The sequence below is a fragment of the Camarhynchus parvulus genome, chromosome 4 (genome assembly GCF_901933205.1).
Source record: "Camarhynchus parvulus chromosome 4, STF_HiC, whole genome shotgun sequence".
Classification (NCBI taxonomy): Eukaryota; Metazoa; Chordata; class Aves; order Passeriformes; family Thraupidae; genus Camarhynchus; species Camarhynchus parvulus.
The window spans coordinates 39,454,122-39,477,261 of NC_044574.1; the positions used below are offsets into that span (position 1 = coordinate 39,454,122).

The 23,140-nt window shown below is 36.9% G+C and overlaps 1 protein-coding gene across 5 annotated transcripts in view; it reads left to right on the forward strand.

Moving 5' to 3' along the window:
- MARCHF1 (membrane associated ring-CH-type finger 1) overlaps positions 1-23,140 on the forward strand; it is a 221,702-nt gene that overhangs the window by 111,097 nt on the left and 87,465 nt on the right. The gene's annotated exons all lie outside the window — the stretch shown is intronic.

Here is a 23,140-nt window from a genome sequence, read left to right on the forward strand (position 1 = left end):
CAATTCGTGGTTGTTTCCTGGGTTTCTATGACTCTCTGGCCTCTCACCATGAAGACATTAAAACAACATAAAGTTGTATGTCTGCCTTATTTTCTTTCTTTGCATTGCTGGGAAACAAGATAGACCCTCTCATTTGGAAGAGATTTGGTTCAGCCTTCCCTATAACATTTACGTGTGTCATCAGGGACAACTGTATTTGTTTTTCAAATTTTCATCTAATTAGTGGGCAAACCTATGGCTCAGACCCTTTTTTATGTAAGTGACACCTTCAAGTAAGCTTCACCCCATGACACACTCATATACGTGTGTATGTACAAGTGCTTTTTCAGGAAGCTTGCTAAGGTAACAAATTGGCAGTATTCAGTTCATGTTCAACACTTCATTGTGGAGGTGTTTTTTGTGCTAAAAGTCTTGCTGAACTTTGACTCTTTGGCCCAAATGGTCTGTGCTGTCTCTTGGTTGAAAAGGTTCAGGAGATCCAACAGGTATGTCCATTAATAAAGCTAGGAAAATTACTTGCTTTGATCATGTTAAAGATTTAAAATGAATGCATAATTGAAGTTCCTAGTCTTTGCTTTCCTTTTGTTGATAATATTTGCTAAGTAAACCTGCTAAAACAACAACAAAAAATTACTGCAATGAAAAAAAAAGTTACTGGTTTCCCCTCTGAAAGAATTAACTGAAAGAAAACCCATCTTTCAGAATACATTAAGAATACACTCTAAGTATGGCTTAGCTTTTAATTTTTTTTAGTTTCATCATACAGTGGTAAAAAATTAATTTTGAAATTAATTATAATTGATTTTTCTTGTGGTTTGAAGTTTCCTGAATAGGAAATACGCAAGATGAATTTGCATAGTAAACAGCTCAAGGTGTATTTTTGTTTACTTTTATTTTTTTCCAGTATGATTCCTGCAACATCTGACATTATTTGTCTTTTTGATTCTTTTGTCAAACATTCAAATTTGGTAGTTGTCTTTTTGCCATAATTTAACATTGAAATAAGTTGTGTTTGATATGTGGTGACTGACAGCTTTAAGATAATACTGTTGTTTAAATTGTTGCATGAGCTACAAACTGTTGAGTAATTTATCCCTTTACTTCCCTCCCATTTAATTGTAGTAAGTCACATACCAAAATTTGATCTGTCTTTAAAAGTTTGTCTCTTCTGTTCCTGGTTTAATTTCAGTGCATTGGCTGTTCTGATAGTGCAGGTAGTGCTGCTAAGTCAAAATGTTGATATTTACTGTGTGAAGTATACATTAGTGGTTAATAAAGCAACACCCATCTACCTGTAACTGGTTTATGGAGAGAGATTATTTGTGTAAGTTTCCTGGCATAGGTCTTTCATTTGAAGTGCTCTTATACCCGACTGTAGTTCCACAGCTTTTGTTTCTGCAGTGAGGCTCTTCATTTTCCGTTTTGTCTAATGATACAGTTTAATGCTGGTTTCTAACACAGAATAGTTTTAGAATTTGTCTGACCAAATAACATAAGAGCATTAGTTTAATTGAATTTTGAGGGTTGGTACTTCAAGCTTCCATCATCTGGGAGATATAAAAGATATTGAACTAGCATAAATTGTATCTAATTTCCCTATCCTTTGTCTCCTTTCTCCTTTTAGAAGAGGCTGTAGCAGAGGGCTAAAAGCCAGCTAACATTTGGTGTTAGACACATTTTATTTCCTTTTTTTTTCCTTAGTAAAACCAGATGAAGATATAGTAAATCCAGCCTATTAAAATTCCAAGTGTGCAGATCATTGCACAGGTTTTGTTATTGCTTCAGCAGGCACCCTGTTGTTTTACACAAAGGTGTACAGGATTTTATATTCTTGGGTAGTCATTTGGAAATACTGTGTGAGTTTAAATTTGAGCAAGACTCCTGTCTTGCTCTCCACAGTTTGTTATTCGAAGACTTTCAACATCATCTGCTTCCAAAATGCAAAAGACCATGATGCCATTTAAGAGTGAACAATAAAAGTATATTTGGACAGGTAAACCAGCAAAATTTACAGCCCTAATAAACCGCAACACGTTGGAGAGGCTGATACAGATTTTTATTGTCATGCGCTAGGAATGTAATACTGTAATCCTTACAGCCGTTCCTTACCATGAATCAGAATTGCAATAAATGAAGACAGAATACAGTTTAGGTAGTTTTGAGTGCCTTTGAATATTATTTGAAAAAATACAAAACTGATAGTTCTCTAGAAAGCTTTAAGTCTTTAAACTAGACAGTAATAAACTTTCTGCTCATCTGCACAAAGAGTATGATTTCTGAGATCCCTTGAGTCCTTTTTGAGTAACAAACATGATAATGCTGATCCTACAAACATTTCCACTGAATTCCTTTTTTCATAATCACTTTTCATAACTACAGTGACACAAAGATAAATATAAACAGGTCTTGCTGAGAAACTTAGAGGAAATTAATGAAGAATTAGGGAAAAAGCAGTGCAACAACAATAAAAAAGTAATTTAGGGAGAGTGGATCCATTACTGCAGGACAATTTTGCAATTTTATATATCTTCATTTTAGAAAGATCTGTTATTTCTTCTTACATATAAATGTGTATTTATATGAAGACAATCCAAAGTCTTTCTACTAAGTAGAGGCTTAGTGAGTTTGTTTCTTGTACGTGTTCTTTGTAAGGAGTTTTATTTTCTATTAAAAATTCAAATGCTCTTACGCATCAAGGTGTAAGTCAAGCCATGTTGCTATTAAAACATTCAGTTACTTACTTACTGTATTAATTAAAAGGATTAAAACCATACAAGTTCACTGTTTGTTAAAATAATGTTTCAGCTGAGAAAAGCAATGGTTTCAACTTCAAGAATATTATGTTTCTTCACAAAAGGTTGAAGCCCTGTTACAAGAAAATTGTTAAAAAAGGGGTATCATAATTAGCTCATTTGAAAAGTGGTGAATCCTAAAACAATTGGCAAGATTCCTTTCTTTTCCCCTACACATAAAGGAGTAAGTTTATTGATCAAATGTCTTTGGGAATCAATGGCAGCAGGAATGCTTTCATTCCCCTGTTGATCAACAGGGGAATTTAGCTGATTTTAGTGAAGCAGATGAAGGGACTATTCAGTATTCCTAAAGTACCAGTGTAAGCAATCAGCAGAAATCAGGAAAAAAACCATTTCTTAGTTTTTGTTGTTGCTGCTGTTTGGGTTTAGTCAGTTTTCATTTTGAGTTGGTAGTTTTAATACACAGTAATTTCTTTTCTCATTAATATCTCATCTTCAGTAAATACTGGTTAAAACATAGCAATTGCTGTGTTACTGTTACATTCAATATGGCAAGTATGGCAGATTTTTAACAGCTTTGTTATTGTGCCTTGAGCATTCCTGCTTATAAAGTGCACTTTTACCCATGTTTCATCCTTCATGGGACTGTACTCATTATTCATTGTTGCTTCTAATGTACCTGTGAAAGCAGCTCATTTTTTCTGCTCAGAATGAAGTGTGTGGCTGTTTATGATGGTGTGAACATGGAGTCCACATGGAATGAAGTAACAGAGAAGAAAAATGCTTGCCCAACCAGTACAAAATGAGAATGCAACTTCCGTGGCCTTACCAGGATCACCAAAGTCCAGATTTGGAAAATCTGAAGTTTGGGCCAGAGTTGTGACAGTTATTTTGCCACCTTGTATCCAGGATGTGATGTGAATATACTAGCACAAAAATGAGATGAGTAAATAGGACCTGCAGTAGTGAAGATGAAAGGGTGTAATTTGAATGTGCATTGCTAAGTTAAGTCACAGCACCTAATTCTCATGAACTGATGAGGGTTCAGCTCAAATGAGCCAAATATTTTAATGTGGTGCCAAAACACCTTTAAGTTCTGTGATAGGCATTTAGGTACTAAATCCCTTTCAAAATCTGAGGTTTTGGCATAGTTATAATTATTTGGAGAGGCTTCTATTATTATGTGAAAGCGTGACTTGTAGTTGTGTTTTCTTTCCCTTTTTAGAAAGTAATGAACTGAATTCAGCAGATAACTTCTCCAAGCCTAACAGAGCTCAAGACATACTTCTCTTCATGTTTGCTAGAATTTAACAACCAGAAAGTGTTAACAGAGTGAATAATTAAGGAAAGAGTAGTGCTTAAAAGGATATTAAGTTCTCCATTTCTATGTTACTCTGAAATACATTTGCCTCTTTGTTGAAGAAGTAGTTAAGAATGTGGATTGTATATTGAAGGGTTTTTTATAAGCAGGAAAACCAGCAAAAAACCTACTCTAACTGGTCTGTGGTAGTATATTTCCAAGAAACTAGATTAGATATAATTATCTTGGGAGGTTAGGCAACCCTCTTATCCCCATTAGTGTACTTACATAATATATGTTTTAATACCATCTCACAGTAAGGCTACTGGTAAACCATAGGAGATATGCAGATTTGCTTCTCTTTCTCTAAGGCACAGAAGAGATATCACTGTCCCAGGAGATATGGTTTTCTTTCTTGTCCTCTTTTGGATATACTTCATTATGGGCATTTTTAATTTTCCAACAACATTGGCCTTGGGTGTGTGTTTGTTCTAAAGGAAAGAAAAAGGTGATTGTGAACAACAGAGTGTTTCTCCCTTCCTTGGAAGGGGGCTGTGCCACTGATGATACCTGGTTGATTTGATGGTAGAAATCAGCAGTAGGAGGAGGAAATTCCTGTGCTTTTTTTCTGCTTGTGAAGGAAGGGGTACTGCTGTGCAAAACCTGATATACCTGGGAGTGGTACTGAATGTGTAAAGTTCCATGCTAATTGCAAAATTTCTGTATAATGTTACCTTTGTAATGGCATAAATATTGTTACTGATGTAAACATATTAGTAGAAGAGCCCATTAAGTTTTATGATTCAAGAAGCCCCTCCTTAAATCCTATGAATGCAGCTCTTACTAGTTGTTTTAAAAAGGAAAACATTTTCTCCATGCCCCTGTGCATGGAGAAACACAGTCAGAAATGTGTGAACTTCTTGAAATATCTTTCAATGGCTCAGTGGAAGATTTTTCTTCTATTTTTATTTCTCTGTGGTTCAACACTGTCAGTTTTAGTGATCTGACAAACATGAGGGCTTTGCAAGTGCTGTCTCCCTTTGTTTCAGCTTTCTTGCTAGGATATAACCTATTTAGAAGCTTCTGTTTCAGGGGTTTTTTTGTTTGTTTTGTTTGTTTGTTTTTTCCCCTGGGTTTTGGTTTATTTTCATGTTCAAATAATGAATTGAATTTCTTGTATAAAATAAAAGTATAAAAACTAATAACCAACATTGGCATTCAGGTTTTGAATTTCTTTGTTTCTTGTATGCATTTGAGATTGAATATTTTCCTGTAAGATACACACTTATTGATATGGCCAATGGCCAAAATAGTGATAAAGAGGCTATTAGGATGAATCGTGTTGATCTGATGAGGGCTGACTAATAAAATCAGTTTTGATTTAAAAAGCAGCAACAACAAAATCCACAACAACAACAAAAATAAACAAGCAGTAACAAAAAAAAGCTAGGTTTTCTGTTGACACATTTTGCACTAATTCCACTCCAGCTTTGGGCATCTGTTTGAAAAGCAATTATTGGACATGCAGCCCTCTGTGATGGGTAGTTCCAGTAGGTACTTGCTCCTCTTAGAGAAGGTTTTCTCCCCTACTGAGCTCTGTGTGAGCTGAAGTTATTTTGAGCAGTCTGGATTGGCACAAGGTAAATCATTAATATTAATGCCTTTACCTTTTGCATTTACAACTTCATGGATCCTTCTGGGGAGCAGTGCTGAAATCCAAGATCTTGATTTTACCATGGTAATCTGAGCTTTGCATTTGTTACAGATTGTGTGTGCTTATTTAGGAGGTAGGCAAAATCTTGCAGAGTTGGACTGAACTTCTAAAACCATCTTGCTTTCTGAACTTCTCTGATAGGTCATAGTATAGGCATATCCTAGAGATAGCAACGGCTGTTGGTGGTACTAGAAATTACAGGAGGATTGTTTCACATCACTAACTTTGCCAAAACGGACTGTCCTCTTTAGATGCACAGAACTGTACCAGAGTTAAGCAAAGATGATGTGAGTCAACAAAAATAATCCTCAAAGGGGATTGCATATTTTCTCAGTTTGTCTAATTTCAGTCTAAGGTCTATGGACCTTTTTTTTTTGACAAACTCCTGGATTTTGCATTGAATTCCAAGTTGTGGCTTTATAAAATAACACTTCCTTTTTTACAAACCAGATATCCAGGTATTAGCGGATCAAGTTTTCTGTGTTTGGAGCTATTGCATTCAATGCTTCAGAATTGGGTTTCTGTGTGTATAGTTGCAGCTCTCAGAGGAGCTTCCAAAATAAAACATTTGGTGCACTGCTGCTAAGGTTTTATGTGAAAATTGCTTCCCTTGGTTTCAGTATTTGCTTTGTTTTTAAAACATGTTAAAAAAACATGTCAAAAAATCAGAAACAGTATAGGATGTGATCTTAAGGAAATAAATCATTCACCAATGCATCTGTTTTTGAAGGTTTGGAGTTTTATAAAAGGCAGGATGGAGTTAAAAAATATGTTAGGCAATTTAAGAAGTACTTTTGGTAGTTTGATAAGATAATAAGAGTAAGCATAGAATCCCAGAATGGCCTGTGTTGGAAGGGATTGTAGAGATCATCTTGTTCCAACCCCCCTGCCATGGGCAGGGACACCTTCCACTAGACCAGGCTGTTCAGAGCCCCATCCAACCTAGGCTTGACCACCTCCAGGGATGGAGGAGGAGTCCACAACTTCTCTGGGTTACCTGTGCCAATGTCTCACCATCTTTACATGAGAGAATTTCTTCCTAATACCTAATCTAAACCCACTTTTTTCACTCCCCCGTGTCCTGTACTTGAGAATAATCTCTGTAAATCTCTCTCTATCTCTTCTGTAGACCCTCTTCAGGTACTGGAAGGCTGCAGTTCTCTTTGACTTTCGCCATAAAATTTCTGGCGGACTAGGTTTTGAGAAGAGGAGGAAGATATTATGTGAAGGGCTAATATGATCCGAAAAACTTTGAATCACTTTTTGAAGAATTTATTTGCAGCTGTAAGTTTTGCTTTTTGTTTGGATGAATAAGCTATATAGCAGTTGTGATGGTGATAATTTTATCTTTATATTTTTGTCATCTTTAATTCCACCCATTGACATTCATCACTGTATGGAAGCAATGTAGAATTCTCTTGTTGTAAACATAGAGAATATAGAAACACAAATACGTGAAAATTTTACTCTAAATAGTTAAAGTACTATAGTACTTTTACTAAAGTAAAACAGTTTACAGTACTTGCTGTGTCTCTCAGCCAATTGCTTAGCTCTCCCTGTGAGGCCAGTATGGATAGGAACAGCTTTGCAGGTGCACAGGTCAGCTGCACAGCTCACCTACAGTTGTTCCTACATGTATAGGGTTGACTGCATTGGTAGGTTTTCCAGTCTGTACTTGACTTCACCCCTACCTATTACCCATGATGCAATCATCTGTCACACGATCATTTATTGTTGTTTCACAGATCTCTCATTTCAGCCCCAAGTGTTCTTTAATTGGACCGAGTTTTGCACTTAATTTACTTAAGTTGCTTAATTTTTAATTCATGTCTAATTACTTTCAATTGCACAGTAAAAATCAGGAGATGGTGCCAATGAGTAGGCTGGATTCTGGTTTTAGTGTGCAATTAATATTTCTTTATTAAATTCCAAACACTTTTATCTGTGGGGAGAAGAGTGGAATTGCAAAGATATTAAAAGAGAGCATTCTGTAATATGCTGTGTGTTTTTGGATTAGACATGAAATGATAGGAATTTCTCTTCAAAGCCTAGGCTGATTTGTTAACATCTGCATTTGGAAAACTTATGTGGTATTCAACACTTCATAGCAAATACTGAAAAAGAAGTGCTGAACCTGCAGCACCATTTTTATTTCCTCTAATCAAAAACAAATTGCAGTATAACTGACCTTTGTGCTGTGTTTATTTAGTGATATGTAACTAGGAACTTGGCATCTGAATGCTTTCAGTAGTGAACTGTCTCAAGGGGAGGATTCAATAGTGAACTATCTCAAGTATGAGATTTTTGAAAAGTCACTTTCGCTATGGGATTGGCTTGCTGCTGTTAGCATGCCAAATTTGAAACCAGATTGAAAGTTGTGAGTGTGTTACAGATCCTATTTTCAGCAATCTTCATCTAGTGCTGAGAAAATATGAAATAAATCCTGTATAGAGAGTGATAGTGGAACACCATGGAAGGCATCCACTAAATTGAACACTAAGTGGAAAAGCACACACCTCTACATTTTTGGACAAGTTTTGTTGCTTCCCTCTTCAGTTTAATATTACTCCATTCCTTACAAAATGTTTGGTAACATTTTATCCATCTGTAAATCCTTGAAGTATTGAAGTGGATTTAGAATTTAAGTATTTATAAAAATTTGCCTCCCAGAAGTGAGTATCCTATTGCTAAATGTGCCCGGGAAACAGGGTTCTCTTTAGCCCCAGTTATTTTTTCCTTACTTCAAACTCTTACCTGTCACTGTGCACCAAGAGAAATGTTACATTTTTTTTTCCTTTGTCATTGTACTGTGCCCACCGAGAAGACTTGGTTTCTTCCTTCCTAACATACATGTGGACATAGTCATTACTCTAAGGAAGGACATAGCTTATGCAAAAGGGAGAAATAGGTCTGATTACAAATATATTATTCCTGACCATTCCTCATTCTTTTACATCGAGGCCTGTTGGCAAAGTATTTATTTTCCAGGCCAGATTTCAACTTGTTCTTAATTTCTAATCTAAGTTTGTCCTCACCAAAAATGTGCTTTCTTGCAGAATCTCACCTTCCCTCCACTGATTTTGAACTTATAAAAATATATACCTCAAGGAGCTATATTTCATTACTTTAGGCGTTTAAAACTCAAGTTAAAGGATTTCAAGAGAATGATGGGTAGGTATTGAGTATCAGCTCAAAAGCTTCATGTTTCAAAAAACCAACACTACCGTAAAAAAGAGAGACATTTACAATTAAATGCTTTCTGAATCACAGCTTTAGCTAATAATTTTGTTACGATACTGTCTGAATTATCCCACAAGAAGTGTTGTATTTTAGGTTGTTTGTTGATTTCTGATCTTTCAAGTTTCAGAGACTTTGTGTCAGCAATAGTGTGGCCAGCAGGACCAGGGCAGTGACTGTCCCCCTGTACTTGGCGCTGGTGAGGCCACACCTCAAATCCTGTGTTCAGTTCTGGGCCCCTCGCTAGAGGAAGGACATTGAGGGGCTGGACCATGTCCAGAGAAGGGCAGTGGAGCTGGTGAAGGGTCTGGAGCACAAATTTTGGGAGGAGCGACTGAGGGAGCTGGGGGTGTGTAGTCTGGAGAAAAGGAGACTCAGGGGGGAGCCTGGGAGGAAGCTGCAATGAGGTGAAGGTTGGTCTCCTCTCCCAAGTAACACGTGACAGAACCAGTGGAAATTGCCTCAAGTTGCACCGGGGGAGGTTTAGATTGGAGATTAGGAAAAAATTTCTTTACTGAAAGGCTGATCAAACACTGGAGGAGGCTGCCCAACAGAGGGGCTGAGTCACCCTCCGTGGAGGTATTTAAAGGAGGGATATGTAGATGTGGTGCTTGGGGATCTGATTTAGTGGCAAACTTAACAGTGCTGGGTTAATGGTTGGATTTTATGATCTCAGGGGTTTTCCAACCTAAATGATTTTATGATTCTGTGACGGTCAAGCAACATCACAACTCATAAGACTGATGGTTCTTCTAATATTTAGAATGCTATGCCTTGTACTGCATGTTTCCTTCCAGTCCTTTTATAAAGACAGGTTTACCATGCATCTGGCAAACTGGACTTGCTGAGTCCTGGGGTTATAGCAGGTAGAACATCAAATTACTTGCTCAAAACTGTGATCAGGCAAGAAGTTTAGTGACCCCTTGTGATACAAGTTCCTTTAAATTCTTTAACATACATTACATAAATGCAATTATTTATTTTGTTAAAATTCGTGGTTCTTCAAATGTCATTGAAATGAGGCAGGGAGCTCTCAATTGCCATTATGGTAGACAGGCCAAGTGACTTTTAAAAATCAGCATTATCTATTTTTGATGTTTGAAATAAAGAAGGTGTGCCAATGAGAGGCTATCAAGCTGACCCATTAATGGCTAAAACACTAGTAGAAATGCCAATTTACACAAAATTATGAATGCAGTCCTTTCTCCCTAAAAAGATTGTGATTGAAAATATTTTTTTAAAATGAGCTGAAATTGAGTGTTATGATAGGAGAAGGTGCATTTATGCGGGTGTATTAGTCTGCTTGTGATAAAGTGATGCTCTCAGAAGATTATAATATATGCTATTATTTGATCACTACAAAAAAAAATGAAACCATGGCTATATTGTCCTGGAAACTAGTGTTTCTTCAAGTCTTCTGTGGGATTTTTTTAAAAAATAGTACAGAACAGTAAACTTTCTTAAAAATTATTGGATATTGCTTGTCTTAAAAAATTATTGATGCTCAAGATTATTCAGATTTGTTACTGTCTTCATTTCTCCTGCTAAACTGAGAAAAATCTTTATAAACTTTACTGTGGGGGGGATTTTTTTCCTTTCTTTTTTTAATTTCTGGAGCAGATGTTTGTCTTCTATGTGAGACATAAATTGTAGGATGTGGTAAAGGTGATGAAGTTTACACTTTTCATTTCCTTCAAAAGTTGCTGTAAAATCACCAGCTGTGTTCCCATGGGTTTATCAGTCAATTGCCCTACTCATGCAATCCTTGAAATTTAGGAAATGACAGATTTCACTGAGTCAGTTCTTGAAAGAAATAATTTATTTTTGCTTAATTAGGTGAAATATAATTGTGAAATATGACATGTCTGTTTTTTTCCAAACTCTTAGAAATCCTTAAATAATTAAGCCCATATGTTCCTTACTCTGTGCAAAACTGTTAAGATAGAACAAAGCCAGTTAAAAATTTAGGGGTGTGGTGCAACTAGATAGCTGAGCAAGATACATAATGTTAAGGGTTTCCACCAAGTTTTCCACCTAGAATTAGGGATTAACAGGATTTGAAAGCCACAAAACCTTAATTTTTTTACTGGTGAAGGAAGGATTCTTGACAGCTTGGGTCAGATCTTCTAATGGCACATTGTACATTAGCAAGGCTGCTGGCACATAGAACTCCAGGTCTGTCAGCCCTCTTAAGATCTATAAATTATATACAGCACTGCCTTAGCCTCTGGTTATGGTAGGATTGGAAAGATAGGAATGTTATTGTGAGGCAGGTTTTATTCTCCTTCCTTGCAATATAAAATACCATGTGTTGCAGAGGTGAAAAACAAAGCCACATATCTATGAAAGACCTCACAAATTAAGTTTATGGATGTCACAAGTTTAAAGTGAGTGCTTAACATTAATGAAAAAGTCATAAAAGAATAAATGTCAGTATATTTTTTTCCAGTAAAAGAGCCAAAGAGGGAGAATACTTCAGGGAGGAAATTTTCCTTCCTAATTCTCATTCTATCCAGTCCCAGTAAAGGTTGCTGATAGCCTAAATCCTGAAGAAGTAATTATTAGGAGCATTTTCTCTTAAAAGGTGTACAGGTAGGCACCTGTATTTCATGAGAATCAGAACAATAAGAGAAGCTTAATTCTGAGCTGTCAACTAAATGATTTCTATGAAGATTTAAAACTAAGGTATGCTAACTTAGACAGGAAGCAATCAGTTTTTCATTGGAATAAGAACACAGATACAGGAATGCTTGGGCATCCTTTTGCAAAATCTTCTGGTGCTTCAGGTTTCAGATATGTTTTGCTCAGGTGCAGTGTGGCCCCAGCTGTCTTCACATCTTCTTGCTGTGGTTTTGCTAACAAGCCTTCACAGGCTGTGGCTCCTGAGAAGGGCAGTGCTCCTGTGGCTTTTCAGAAGCCAGCTTGTGGGTGATGTTGGTTAATAACCACTTCACACCTGAACTGCTTCCAGGCCTTGGACCTATGTCTGCAGTCCTATCATGCATCAGCAAAGTAGGTGTTTGGAGCCAGGCTGTCTTTGTCACCAACTCTGTGACTGTGTCAGAGGCACAAGTAATTTGTAACCTGTATGCTGAGGGACATGTGGGTAAAGGAGACTTTTCTGACTGTTAATTAATGCCATACTAAAACCTGTGAGGAAATCAAAATTCATCTTTTGAAGAAGGACCTGGACAATGTAGTAAACATGGTTTCATGTAGTGGGGTTTTTTCTGCTCTCTGTGATTTTTTTCCACTTTGAGTATGAAGTAATGCAAGGAAAAGCAGCATGTGATAACAATGAAGTTATGGTGCATGTATAATAATCTGTTACAATTTTGATCTTTTTCTCTACTTGTTATTTGCTTTGTCAGCCTCAGCGACTTTCCTCAAGCAAGAATTCCTAATGCTTAAAACAGGAAAACCCTAGTGTAAAACCTTGCACATCTCTTCACAACAGAAATACTTCATATAGTCCTGTTTGAGCCTATTGTTGCTCAACAGACACACAGTTTTGTCTGACACAGAACTTTGCATAATGCCTGTGATTACTAACTTAAATATCTTTTTCAGGAAGGTATGACCTAAAGTTCTTTGAGAGTCCAGGTAAATAGTAATTTCTATTCCTTGCTCATTATACTGTTGACTTTCCACCAAGAACTGGAAGGGATCAAAGAAGCAAGATTTACCTTATTAGTATTCTGCCCATAGTTTCCTATTACCTTATGGTTATCTGTTTCATTTTAGATTAGCTCATTCAGAAGGTGCCTGGCTTAATTATTCTGAAGACCATTAATGCTGTTTTTTTTAAAGGTAGTGACAGCACGAATTGCTTAGGCAACCTTCACTTCTTGTGTGAAGCCAAAGAGTCAAGGCTAGGTTTCATCTCTGTGTGAGTTCTAGCTGATCAAAACCCTATGATGCAATAGGCCAGAATAAATTAAAATTTATTTGTAGCTTCTGTTCATTGTGAATATAGTTATGCCTCACTATTAGTAAGCAGTACTGTTAAGCAAAACTATTTCAAATGTTCAAAGTGAAACCAATCTTTTGTTAATCTGAGATTCCCCATTATAAAACAGACAGTAAGCAGAGTTTATTGGTGCCTTAATATCAATAAACCTGTGAAAAACTAGATTTTGCAACATAAATATTTAGATATACTGTATCTTCAGATCTGTGACAGCAATAGGTCTGTGTTGACTCATTATGCAATATTTTTATCATAATTATTTTGTTGGAATTATGTTCCAACAGCAGTTCTTGATGTGAGGTGTCGGAAGTGTTTGGACAAAACTCTCAGGCACCTGGTGTGAGTTGGGGTTGTTCCTGTCCAGGGCTGGAGCTGAACTCAATGATCCTTGTGGGTCCCTTCCATCTCAGCAGGTTCTGTGATATGATCAGTGCAAAATCTACTGGACAGGTTTTTAGTGATAACAATGTATTACTGCTGTAAGTAACTCAGAAATGTCTAAAAGACCCTAATTGATTTCTCTCCAAGAACTACTATTTTTAGCTAAACAGTCACAAACTAGAAGAATGGAGACATGGCAAAAAAAAGTCAGTGGGGCACAGTTGCTGGGAATAAGGGTCTAGTATCTTGCTTGTCACCTAGCAGGCAGTCTAGGTTTGGTTTTAGCAATCTTTAAATATGAAAAGTGTGCATTCTGGTACTCCAGCATGGGAGCACTTCAGTGGCAAATGAAAAGGAGAGTGTAATTTTCACATGTTTGATACCATGCCTCTTCATAGCTGTACTGAGCTTACATGAAGCAAAATGTATTTTAATTCCCAGTATTGTTTCTGTTCCAGGACTTCTTTGTTACTGTTGTAAATTTAAGGACTGTAGGGTTCTTTCTGTAAAACTGTATGGAAATCCTTCTGTAGTAAAACTTCTACTCTGCTGAAAACCAATTTTGATCTGGTACCTTCATTCTATACTGCAGTCATGGGCTTTTACTTGCTGGGAAAAAGAACTTTTTGGGATGAAATTTTACATAGATGATAACAGAAAGATGTGTTTCTTTCTGGCTTATGATAGAACTTATGTTTAAATGTCATTTTTAAAGAGAAGCAAAAAATTGAAACTATATGTTTTACTTTATATTATGATCTTAGACATCAGGTGGAGGTACATTTTTTGTGAAAATATATTCTTTGTTACAATGCAGGAAACATAAGGCATTAAAAATGAATAATGTTTGTATTAACAACAACTGATAATTCTCTATGCAAACTGGAGTCTCATGGGTTGCCAGTAAAGACTTAAGTAAATGCTTGTTCAGGGAATTAATGTATTTTGTGTCTGAGAATAGCCTGCCCCACCCTGACCATGGCATATTGTAGCGTCTTGCGCTGGCACAGAGAAATGGATTGTCATTGTAAACCTGCCAGTGCCTCTCCTCTGATGGTCTGGGGACATCCTGATGCTTCAAAATGTGACATAGCTTCAGCATGGACATGAGATGAACAAGACTGTCCTTCACCAATTGCATGTTGGGCTCTAAGATTCCTGAGGTGCTTTATTGCATGCTCAGTGCATGTTTCATTTTTCCAGATTTCACATCACTGATGAGTGTGTCCGACCCCACTGTTTGAGTATCTTGTTTGCACTTTTCTATTTATCTTTTGCTTCTTCCCACCGACTTCTACCCAATTATCAGGGGCCTGACCTGGATTTGTCATAGCCCAGATATTGCCTAAGCTGAGAGGGAGGTTGGGCTCTTCCTTTTGTGCTTGGAGACTCTTAAAATAAGTACTTCAATAGCAACAACAATAGTCTGTATATAATAATTTTCACCAGTACATTTCTTTTCCCCTTAAGAACTTCTTGAAATGCTCCCTGGTTTGTGGGTGGCTGGCCTGCAGTTAAATACAGTTTTTACTTTAAAAGTCAGTTTTTCTCTGCTTAGCTTTCTAATTAAGTGTTAAAGTTGAATGTAGGCCACCTACCTGTGTGTGCTTTTGCATTCATCTCGGTTTTCAATTATTTTGTGTTTCCTGGAGCATGCTTATTTTCTGTGGAGCTATATATAGAGAAAAGGCCCTTAATAAAATCTTATCCATTGAGTTAGTGCTTGCTAAGTGTCTGTTCTCAATCTCAAGAGCATGGATTGGCTTTGGCAACTCCAGCTAGCTTGTTGAGCTTTGTAGCATGGCATCTCTTTCAAAATTGTACAAACAAGTCCTGTGATAATGTAGTGAAAATTATTAGTTCAAGATGTATGATTTTGTAGATGTGTTTTTCTAAATGCTTAATTAATTTTATAAGTGTGTTGGTTATATTATCTTGCTAGAATTTTATTGGTGGAATTTTTATTTATTAACTCTTTCAAAAAATATTTCTAGTTGACTTATTTTTCTGAAGATGATAAAAAACCAAGCACTAGAATGGAAGGCTACTTGCTTGTTTGCTTAAAATGAGAAAGATTCATGTAAAAACACTGTGATTAGAGATATACATATATATGAAAATGAATGGTATAACAGAGAGCTAAGTGTCAAAATATTACAAACCTTAATAGAACCTTAAAGAAATAAATAACTGAATTCAGTGAAAAACATCTAAATTTCTAAATGAATAAAATTTGAAATTCAAAGAACTGAGAAGCCAAAGAAAGAAGGTATAGTCTATCTTATCTAAACCTACCCTCCTTCAGCTTAAGGCCATTACTGTTTGTTGTATCAGTAAATGCCCTTTTAAAAAGTTCCTTTCCAGCTCTCTTGTAGGCTCCCATTAGGTTCTGGAAGTTTGCTCCAAGATCTTCTTTGAGGCTTCTCCAGGCTGAGCTGCCCCAGCTCTCTGAGCCTGTCTTCATGGGAGAGGTGCTCCAGCCCTGTGATCACCTGAGCTTGTTCTAACAGGGGCACATCTTTCCTGTCTTGGAGGCTCCCGAGCTGGGTGCAGCGCTCCTGCTGGGTATCACAAGGGCAGGGCAGAGGGGCAGAATCCCCTCCCTTGGCCTGCTGGCCATGCTGATCCAGATACAGCCCAGGATGTGGTTGCTTTCTGTGCTGCCAGTGCATTTTACCAGGTCGTGTTGAACTTTTTGTCCACCAGTATCCCCAAGTCCTTTTCTCTAGGGCTTCTCTCGATCCATTCTCCGCTCAGCCTTTGTTTTTGCTTGGGATTGTCCCAACACAGGTGCAGGACCTTGCACTTGGCCTTGTTGAATGTGAGGTTCACATGGGCCCACCTCAAGCCTGACAAGGTCCCTCTGGATGGCATCTCTTCCCTCCAGCGTGTTGCCAGAACTACACTTCTTGGTGGTGTTGTCAAACTTGCTGAGGTTGCCCTCAATCCCAGTGTCCATGTCTGGGCTGTGTGTTGCAATTGCACTGTCATCACTGCTGTAAGGTATCTTAGGAAAGCTAAGGCTTGTCTCTGTTCTACCCCTGCTGTAGAAGGACAAATAATTGGAAGCTGTCATGAGGGCAAGGCTCATGGCTTAGCCATGGAGCTGCTCTTCAGTGCAGCAGCTGAACAGGTTTTGGAACAGGGCCTTTGCATGGGACTGCATGAACAGCTGCTGCACAGCTGTGCCAGGCCACGCTGCGCACCTGCATGGGCATCTCTGTGCCGTGCTGTGCTGCATACTCCTGTCTCAGTGTCAGCAGCAGGGTTCAGTGCAGCCTAGTAGAAAGCAGTGTGAGTGATAGCAAAGTCGGGGGAGGGCTCTCAGGAGTAGAGATCAAACCTTCAGGATGAGACTCGGCTGCCTGAGCTGCTGCACCACAGCCACGCCAGAGTTAGAAATCTTAGTGTTTACCCAGTCACTAAAGGGAGCCAGGGAGCAATGCTGTGTTTTGTTTTCTGCTGTACACTCAAGATTTCAGTTTTGTAACTTTGTATTTTGTCAGTAATCTTGCCAATGTCATCTTCCTTTGGGGTTCTTTGGAAAGACTTGAGAGAGGGTGGATACTTACAATGTGCTTAGAGAAACTGATGTTGTGTCTAGTTTTACACTTTAATTAGCAACCACAACAAATACCACATCTTTAATATTTTAAAAATTGTTTGTGAGGAATGGCATATTATAACTGTGACATGCATATGGGCTGTGTGAATCTTAGCTTGCTGACAGCTGTGTGAGTTGTGGTTTTAACTGCATGCACTGCATTGCTTTCATCTCACAGAGAAGCTCCCCTTAATTTTCTCTATGGAAAATAATTAGTAAACCATTATGGTCTGGCATTGTAATAAATTAGGTTTAGGCTTAATTTGAAACTATTGGAAGACACTTTAAGAATCCCACTAATATAAGTTTAGAGGGCCATACTGATATTCATCCAATCTTCTTGCACCTTCCAGATTTATTATCTATTCAGCAAAATTTTCTTGTGTATTTCCCAACTTCAAACATAAAAACTAGAAGGACTAGATAATCTTTCAACTTTTTTTTTCCTGGCTCAATTTCTCAATTTGACAGCAAACAGAGCAACAAGAATAATTGCTTACAATAATTATGCCACCATTATTATTGTCTAATGAGAACCCCATTAAAAAAATTTCAGCTATTTGAGTCAGACTTTTGTTCCCATGCATTCACTTCTAAGTCCTTCTTTTGTAATTTGTTTTCTGGAAATTTTGGTCAAAAATTATCAAAGTAATATTATTCAAATGTTTATTCACATAATTATTAACTTTTAGGTTAATGTAATCTTTACTTATGTAAGGGACTAGTTATTTAAGCTGTTACCACTAACTGCAGTATTAGGCCAGTAGGCCAGTAATTATTTATAACTTAAATCCGTTTATCCTGAAGAAACCCTGAAAAGGCCATCTGTCATGGCTTTCTACTAGCAGAGGTCAGATCATAAGTCATGATCACGATATCTACTAGAAGAGAGTGGCATATTTCAGTTAGTTTAGGGGTGAACAACTCGTTTAATGGGCTCATTTAATCTTTATTAAAAAGGATTCAAAATCTTCTCCTTTGGTAAATGTGTCACAAGTTTTCCTGACACATTTGGCTCTTCTGTCAGCTTGTTAGGGGCTATACCCTTGATGACAACAAAAGTCTTCAAAATATTTAGCAGAATATTCTTGATTATAATGCATACAATTTAACTTCAGTAAATGTTCTAAATACCTTCCATCAGAATATCAATTTTTACCTTCTAACTAATTACAATTCAGGTCTTTAGTTTTTAGAAGAAAATAGCTGCATTTCAGTTTCCAGAGGTGACCCTGAATTTTCTACCAACTAGCCCTCAGATTAACTATTTCATCATTGATCAGTCAGAGAATATCTCCAGGTTTGTATTGGTGGATATGACTGCAATTCTCACTAATCACAGAATGGTTTGTGTTGGAAGGGCCCTTAAAGATCCAACCCAACTCCCATGGGCAGGAACCCCTTCATTAGACTAGGTTGTTCAGAGCCCCTGGCCTTCAGCACTTCCAGATATCTGCAGCTTATCTGGGAAACCTGTTCCAGTGCCTCACCACCCTCACAATGAAGAGTTCCTCTTAATATCTAATTTAAACCTACTCTCCTTGAGTTTGAAGATATTCCCCCTTGTCCTGTAACTATAAATGCTTGTAAAAAAGCCCTCTCCATTTTTCCTGTCTCCCTTCAGATACTGGAAGGCTGTCACCCTTACCGGGAGTAAATTTCTTGCAAACACTGATTATTAACAATGGCAACCAGAAACCAATTCAACAATTAGGTTTTATAAAATTGTATACTAGAATATGAGAGTAAACGATTAATGCTAATGATGGCTGAAGTTACCCTAAAAGAGGGGTTGAAAACAATCTGAAGTGAGGTAAGAAAAATTGAGGAGACCTGCAAAGATAAAGGTGCAGTGGCCTGTCCTGCCCTGGAGTTGTTACAGATTGTGTTACCAAGAGCAGTGATACCTAAGCAAGAGGATAAGCCCTTCTTCCCAGCAGTGATAACCACTGTCTAGTGTGGGTTCTGTATGACTGACCTCTCACAGGAGCACTGTCTGGACTGCTCACAAGCAAGAGCTTTCTATGTTTAAGAAGATTGTTTATAGCTGCCGAGAACTTTATATTTGACAGAAAAATTTCTGTTAAAAATGCTTCTCTGACAAAGGGGAGATACTTCTCTTGGACCAAGCATGGTCTTAAGCACATTTTGGTGTGTATACTTCTGGTATTGCAATGAAATCTGATTTTCTCTTTGTTCTTAAATGTTAACTTAAATTCAGTATTAATGATCTGTCCTTTGATACAGTAGTGTTTAATGGTTAAATGATGTCTTTCAGGTATTTAACCTTTATTGGGCTTTAAAAAAAAAAGTTACTTCTCTGTCTTCTTATCATACTTCATTAGTGAGCTCTGCCTGATGCAAAGTGGATTTGATTTTGCAGCATAAATATACCCTTCTTCTTCTGTAAATAAATCACATAAGAATGGTAAGAAACCTTGAGAAATAACTTAATTTTTCATAAGCAGGACAAAGTCCATTAAGGACTTACTGTAACTTCTTATGCCCTGTTCATTTGCATAATTGCATGCATAACTTCATGAGGTGGTTAATGCTTTAGCTTCATGTGTATTTTTGCATTTTAACATTTTCTGCTCTTTCTGTATCTTCCCTGAAGAGTTTTCATCTGCCAAGTGCTGGGTATGGTTTATCAGGTGTATTTACCAGTCATGTCTTCATTGTTGATTGAAGCTTTGATTTAAGCTGCTTGGCAGTCATATATGGCTAAATATATGCAAACTCACAAAGCAAAAAACATGTACTTTGTTCTTGTTCTCAACTCCATGTTTGTATCAAGGCTGTTGTCCTTCCTACTTGGGAGTCTGATGCATTGGAAATTTACATGGAGAGGTCCTGAGGGAGGGGTTAGGCACCCTTTCACTGCTCACCTGTAGCAGTAGCACATGCAGTTGCATTGCTTTTTGAAGGTCTGAGGAAAATTCAGCAGAGATGTTGAACCTTGGATGAGCAAAGCATTCCCTTGAAGAGTAGCTGTGATAGTGACAGCAAAGTCATACTTGAGGATGGAATAGAGGTTGCTTATGAAAGTAGTTCAAAAACTGCATCAGCAAATACAGATGTTTATGCAGTATCTAAATGTATAAAAGTTGGGGATTTCTTAAACATTAAATCGGTTGCCATAAATGTACATTTCTCAACATTTTCTTCTTGAAGTCTTCACAAATGCAAAACGGCATAATTATAATGCAAAAAAATTTACCATGGGGAAAAAACCCTATTGGTGTTTTTCTAAAGAGCCTTGAGTGATTTAAAATTGCTTTCTGCTTTATAAAAGAGATACTCTTCCTTGTGCGGGAAAAAAAGGAGTATGACTATGAAGGCAAACATACCCACAAATTTTAAATTGTTAGTAGTCCAAAAGACTGTTTTCTTTGAAAACATTTAGAGCTTTCTTGTCATGCTTTGGACATAGTAGTTATGGAGTGGTTAAACAAAGCAATATTAGCTGCAATAATTTTTGTACCAGTCATCTTAAATTTATTTATTTTCAGTGATTGAATTGTTGGAATCAATAAGTGAAATATGCATCCTTAGTTGTGACAAAAAAGAATCGAAGTCTTAAAGGACTAAGGACAACTTAAAATACATATTAGCAGTATAAGAGAAAAGAACAAATCAACAAAGGCTGAATTTAGTAAGAAATAATTGTATGGCTAATTATGGTACAGGACCATCAAAGTAATTTCTTTAAAAAAATTGATTAGATAATATAGGTATTAATTTAAGCATATGCTGTATTTGGCAGTTTGCAAACTTAAACTATAAGTTCTGGAAAACTTGGTTATAAGATAATGTCAAATACTCTAGAGAGGGTCTCTGATTCTGCAGTGATGTTTTGAGAGAGCTGCATAGCTAAGTTAAATGACAGCTCTATTTTGTCTTTACAGGTAGGGAAAGGCATTTAGATGTGCATAATTGGGTTTAGTGTTCCAGTAGTGCCCTAGAAGCACTTGTGAAAACAGTCATTAATAAACATGACATGTTTGGATTTAGAATCTTGCATGCACTTAATGCAGAGGTGTCTGATTGTGTATATCCAGTAGCTATTCAAGAAAGCTGGTACCATTATAGTCTTGATTGGTGCCATCATTCTAGGTGTCGGCTTAATGATTCTTGTGCATGTGTGCTTGTTTTCTGTTGGTCTGTGCATTGTTTTTAATGAGGCTAGAACATTAAGTATTTTATTAGGTATTATGCAGGTACTTTATTTAGTTGGGTGCTGCAGGTATCAGTCAGGAAAATAAGACTTCTCTAGCTTGATGGCCTTTCATGCTATTTTAATTCAATGCTGGACTCAAAACATTAGTCCTCTGTTTGGAGGGGCAGAAGGTCCTCAGCACTTATGATTATATAAATTTTTACAGCTGATGATCACATTTGTATGTGGAAAGTAATTTTTTCCCCCCTGAATTAAAAGAACCACTGATGAATCAGCACAGCACTGAGTTATTACACCAAAGCACTGAAATGAAAAAACGGTACTTTTACAGCTGTTGACACAATCACATATATTCTAATATGATTTATTTATTTTTTTAATATAGAAGTAATTTTAAAACCTGAGGTTGAGCTTCTTGTTTGTAGAAAGTTTTAGCGTCATTATGTTGTTATGCTATGGCTACACTGAATTGTCCCTGTGAAACGCAGCAGTCATACCGTAATAACTGGCTGGTTAAGAAAAGCCAATGGCTTACTTGTGACACAGAAACTGTCAGAGATTTCTATTGCATCCAGCCCTTCAATTAATGGTTTTATCCAAATTAGAATAATTGATTAGAAGTCACAGCTCGGTAAGACTCAGACAAGAGATACATAATGAATAACAGTGACTGTATTTATTTTAGCGGAGCTCAGCAGTCAAGGCTGTTTGTATTTCAGTATTCCTGTAGCTCTGCTCCTGGAATATTTTGATGGTCTGCCAAATCATGCAGCTGGACAAATACCATCACTTTGATTACTGTTGGGAATCTTTGAACACAGAGAACAAAACTTAGCTTAGATAAAGAACAGTGTGTTTTGTGTTCAATTTCCTGCTGTTCTGTGATAGCGGTTAGATTCTGGTAAGGACTGAAAATCATAACTTTTGTTACCTGAATCTGACTGTGCTCCTGAATTAAGCATGTAATTTCTTTTCTCTTGCTAGATTTGTGACTTTTTTAGCAATATTATGCTTTTATTTCAAACAAGCGGCTAATTTTAATACCTCATCCTTAACCTCCCTGTTTTGTCTTAGCATTGATATTGTACAAGATGAACAATAATTGTGTGTCCCTTTGCTTGGCTAACTTAAAAGTAAAAATTTTCTCACCTTAAAAATATGAATAAAGTAATTCTTCTATTTTTTAACAAATCTAGAGATGATGAAGTAAGATTGTTTTTGGGAAATTTATTTGTGGTGGTTCTTCTGGTGTATGAGCAAGAGCAAAATCCTTCTTTCAGTTATGATCTGGACAGTGTTGGTCATTTGGATTGCTCAGGCCAAAAAAAAGAAGAATTGCGAATCTTCCAAAGGGTTCTGGACACCAAAGAGACCAGAATAGGAGTGTACCTACATTCAAATGATTTCTTGTGTTCATGGATACAGGCAGTATAAAAAGGATTGATTGATCTCTTACTGAGCATGATTTTGTATCCATATTAAGATTTCAAGGGACCAAAAAATTGAAAAAAAATTAGTTAATCTGTTGTCTCACTCACCTAATCATCTCCAGTGCAATAAAGCTAAGGCTAATTTCCACTTATTCCTTTCAGTTCCACGAGGTTATGTGGGGAATTCGGCTTTGTGCATTTCATACTTGGAAAACTATATATTAATGGTTAAGTGTGGAAATGGTAGAGCTGTCGTTATTCAGAAAGGGGTTGTAGTCTGTCAGACTCAGAACCTGGAAAGATAAAATCTGCTGTAAATACTTGCATAATTTGTGTCCTGCATGGAGATGTATTGCAGAAAAAATAAACTTAAGTTACAAGTGCATAATATTCAGTGATGCTGCATAGTGCCATGGGAGGTCTTCAGCATTATTGTATTTTTTTCCATTATTTTCCAGTTTTATTCAGTCTAGTGCTACCCTTATTTGGAGTATTAGGCACTCAGTCTGGTAGGTTAATCTTCCTGTTTATTACGTTTCATGATTCAGAAATAACAGAATAACACATTTTA